Genomic DNA, 4,921 nt, shown 5'->3' with positions numbered 1-4,921 from the left:
GTGTTGTCCTCCCTTGGAATGAGATGGATGAAGAGAAGAGAGAGACAAAGGGAGGGAAGACAGAGGAGACAAGGAAGGGAGGTAATATCTGATCTGTGGTGCCAGGACCCCAGCAGGGCCAGTTGTGACCCATTTCCTCAGAGGCTACAGCATGGGCGTCTGTCTGGGATGGACTAGAAGGAGCCCAGAGAGGCAGACTGGCTGGCTGGTGGGAGAGGATGTCACACCCCAAGCAGCAAACAGCCATGGCACCTCCCCCACAGGACAGCCCCTTGGCAGTCCCCTGTATCTCTGGTTGGCCACCCTGTGGGAGGAGTGGCTTCTTCAACCCCATCATGCTGGCTGACTGCTTGGGGGCTGATCCTCCTGACCCTGGGCCCTGTCCCAGCACCAGGCCCCTTTGCACTCCTCCACTGGTCTCTCTCAACCCAGCCCTGCTCTCCTGCTGATTCTGCACACAGGTCCTTCCCTCTTGTACCCCCTACCATTCCCAGCCCAGGGCCATGGATGCCATAGACTGACCTCCCTGAAGCCCTCCGCCTGTGCTGTGATGCCATGTTCTGCCTCTCTGAAGGGGCTTCATCCTCAGCCAGTGCCTGCAGCGAGGACGTCCCTCCCAGTCCCCTGGTCTCCTAGGTCACTGGGCTAGTTCAGTCCTGCTCTGAGAAGAAGGATAGACACTCAGAGCCTGACCAGTGGTTTGGGCATGAGAGTAAGCCAGGAGAGTCCTGGACAAGAAGGTCAGCAGGTCCCTGGCATCAGGTGGTGCACAAGGGCTCGGCTGACTGCTTCAGAGAGTACAAGACAACAAGAACATTGAATTCTGGGCAGCAGGCCATGGTCACGAGCTCCAACCACAGGATTCCACAGAGATAAACAGAGTGACCAAGACATGACCCTACTGGCTCTAGACAAGGGGAAAAACCCAGGCTGAGTTCACACATATATGCATATTCCTGACACACCCACAGAGACATTGCTGTGCAGCCATTCCTGCATGTGCCCCTCTCACGTCACACTGCGCACACACACATGCATGAAAACTCCTGGGATCACTGGGGGCAGCAGGCTGTGTTCGGAGAGCCAGAAGGATTGAATGGAATTCATCTTTGGTGCTTGTGGGTCCTCAGCCTCTGTCCTCCCCTCCCACAGGGAGCCTCCCCCTTCCCTCAGGCTCCGGAGCTCTCAGCTCTATTTCCCACTGACTCCTGGCCCCAGAGAGAGTCACTGCTCCCTACAGAGTCTTGGTCAAAAGAGGCCTGAGTTGGAAGGCCCCAGCTCAAGCTCTTCCCTAAGGAGCATCTTGGCAGCTTCCTTCCCTTAATATTGAAGTGGGAATGCTGGCCTCCTCCTGTCCTGACTCACAGGCCTCCCGATAATCCAAAGACATTGGGAAGTAGACACATCTTAGACTTGGGCACCACTCATGGGCCAGAGGTGGTTATGACCGCTGGGCTCAGCTCCCAGGTGATGGTTAGTGAAACCCTATCTTCACTTTAGCAGAGAAAGGTCTGTCCAGGGTCAGGACAGAGGGGAAGCCAGTGGTATGGGGGACACTCTGGCTGGAGCCTCAGCATCCCAGCCTCAGGTGGGCAAGGAGGTTTGGGTCTCAAGAGGGCTTTGCAGGAGTGAGCAGGTGGCCCATGCCAACCTTCCAGGGCTGCAGCCTACATCTGAGGGGGGAAGCATCAATACCAGGAAGGATGTTTCTCCAGATGGTGCATCTCCAGGGCAGCATAGAGACCTCCCAAGTCCCAGGTCCAGAATTCCCCTCTCCCGTCCCTCCCCCATTCTCCATGCCCTCCCTTCCACAGCTATCTAATTCCTCAGTTGGAGCCCACTTAATGGCCTTGGGCCGGAGCGCTAGAGGAGAGTGTGCCCCCAGCCATCAGGCAGCTGCTGCAGGGACTCCTGGGGAAGGGTCTCTGGTTCAGCATGGGCCTCATCTGAGGCCTCCCCAAAAGTCCTTCTTTACAGCTTCGTGCCTCACCTGCCTCAAGGCCTGATTCAAGCACCATCTCTTCCAGGAAGACCCCTCAAATGCCACTCTGCCCCCTTCCCAGCCAAAGCCCAAATGCCTAGAGCACCAAGTGACAGTGACACAGATGCTGACGATGTGAGGAGTGCCACAGAACCCTATCTCGGGGGGCAGAAGGCAGACCCGTGAGACCATCTTCCATATTCCTCGACCTGGGCGGCGGTCACCTGGAAGTTTGCTGGAGAAACTCATTCTTCTGGACATTTTTGCTTTAGGCGATTTTCCCTTATTTCTGTTATATTCTAAGCACACACACAAAAGTGAAACAAAGAAACACATCTCAGTGAAGGGACAAAGTCACCTCTCTGTCACATGGGATGGGTGAGTGCCTGGTCATAACTGTGAATCCCGAGGCACAATTTCCAAGGCGTTCACTGTGTCATTCAGGCTGGATGTAAGTTTCTGCTACATTTTAGAAAGACTGCCAATTATGGGAGATAAGCGAAGATTCTAGCAGCAAGTAGGTGCAAGCCCTAGACATACAGGCATGATAAGCATTTATAGACAACATGGCCCTGCCCTCGAGGTGATTGTCTACACTAGCGCCTCCTCCCCTTCTAATCTACAAGCCCCTGGAAGGCAGAGAGCCACAGCTACTGCACAACCCAGCCTGGGGAGGGCGGTGCCCAGGGACAGGCCATGGCCTGGGCTGTCCAGGCCCTACTCTCAGCAGAGCTGCTTCCCAGAGCCCGGGCCCAGCGGCTTCAGGTGCAGATGGATGCCATTCCTGGACCGCAGGACCAGCTGGGGCAACGGGATAGGCAGCCGCAAGGGGTCCAGGGCGAACTCAAAGCGCAGCAAGCAGAGGGCCGTGACCACCTTCATCTCGTTCATGGCAAACTGCTGCCCGATGCAGTTCCTGCGGTGAGAGCACAACACGGCATCAGGCTGTGGGGTGTCCAGAGTGAGGGATGCAGTGCTCTTAGTGGCCAACAAAAATCAGCAAGGATTGTGAGGAGAACAATTGGCTGATCGATTGATTGACCTGGGCTTAAGAAACTCTTCTTGGGGGCATGGTGAGGGGTCCAGACCGGGTAGATTCACATTCTGGCTTGGGGCTCTCTCTAGTTATGACTCACCCACCCACCACCTGCCAGGGACATGAATAGGCTAGTGGCAAGAAGGTCCCTGGAACTCACCCTGCCTTAGAGTCACCACAAACCCAGCATTGCCCCCTCACCACAGAGTTCCCCAAAATGATGCCTCCCCCACAACGTCTTCCAACCTCACCCACCCTGCCCCTCACGTCTGGGGAAGTTGGGCCTCTCCTTGCCTGGGCCCAGCGGAGAAGGGTATGAAGGCAAAGGGGTGGCGCCTGGCCACGTTCTCAGAGTAAAAGCACAGTAGGTCAAATACCTGAGGGGACAGGCCTTGCTTAAACACGTGCCAGGTGCTGGGGAAGGCGGACCCCCACAGCCTCCCACCTCAGCTGACCCCCGGCCTGGGGTTGGGGTACCTCAGGGTCGGGCCACACTGCGCTGTTCCTATGGAGGGCGTAGATGTGCAGAGAGACCAGGATCCCTGCAGGCAGAGCGGAGGCCTGGTGACCAGGTGGTCCTGGGAGAGCCAGGTCCACCTCCTCACTGGGCCAGAATCCCCCAGTGTCCCCCCAACTGGGCACCAGCCTCTGCCTGAGCACTGGCAGTGACAGACACTTCACAACCATACTCAACACATCAAAGGGCTTTTGATCATCGTCACACCTGCCTCCTGCAGCCCCAGCACTGGGGACAGCACCCAGCACAAAAAGGAGCACTGAAGCTACCCCACCACGAGGTAGGACAGGCAAGGACCATTACACACTTTCTGCTTTCAATTAACTGACTCTCAAGGGAAGTTATTATTTACAATGTTATTCTATCAATAGTGACAGCTACCATTCATTGATGCTTACTATATGCCGGATACCGAGATAAACATTCTTTAGAAAGCCACCACTTACAGTTGGACAGGTCGTGCACTGCACAGCATCATAGTCTATGGGAATGATCCTTCCTGAAATTGTTCAGGGCACAACCTGCATGGTGGTCCATGACAGCCCTGATGGACATTGTCTCTAATCCTGACAACAACCTGGTAAGGAAGGGACACTTCACACTCCCATTTCACAGAAGAGAAAACAGAGGCTGAGGGGAAGAGGGACCCATTCATGTGCAGCCAGGATTGGAACCAGGCCAAACACAGAGCCTGAGCTCTTCCCCATTGGTGCACAGATTTGGCCAAAGGCACAGAGAGTATCAGAGAACCATCCCCAAAGCCACCCCATCCACCTGCGGGTAGGGAGCAGCCATCCACGAGCTGACGGGCTTGCTGAGCTGGCAGGACACCTGGGGCACGGGCAGGTAGAGGCGGAAGCTCTCCTTGATGCACATGGTCAAGTAGGTCATCTTGCCCAGATCATCCCTGCCGGCAACACAACCAGGCCGTCCTGGGGATGTAGAGCCTCAGGCTCCCACGGGAAGGCAGGCTCCAGCCCCAGCCTCCCTTTCATCTCCAGCACACACCCGAGAGTCAGAGGGACACAAGCGCTCCAACGGTCCAGGCGAGACTGGACGTGGCATGGCCACTCAGACCCAAGGGTTCTGGTGCCGCTTGCCTCCATCCTTCCCTCATCTTCACTGCTAGGGAGGGAAAGCACAGGACCCTAGAGGTGTATGTGCACCCAGCCATCAAAGACAATGTCAGCCCTGGGTCTCCCAGGGCCCCACAGAAGCCACACAAGGACAATGCTTTAGTTTTGCTTCGTGTCCCCTGTGGAGCTAGAATGGAAAGGAACAGGGGCTGATATACACTGGTCAAATGAGGTAATAAATGCATGAACAACAGAAATCTCAGGTAAAAATATATACATATATGTTTTTCTTTTCCCTTTTGCCACCAGTA

Source organism: Equus asinus, chromosome 5 (genome assembly GCF_041296235.1).
Source record: "Equus asinus isolate D_3611 breed Donkey chromosome 5, EquAss-T2T_v2, whole genome shotgun sequence".
Classification (NCBI taxonomy): Eukaryota; Metazoa; Chordata; class Mammalia; order Perissodactyla; family Equidae; genus Equus; species Equus asinus.
Note: the sequence above shows the minus strand (reverse complement) of the source record.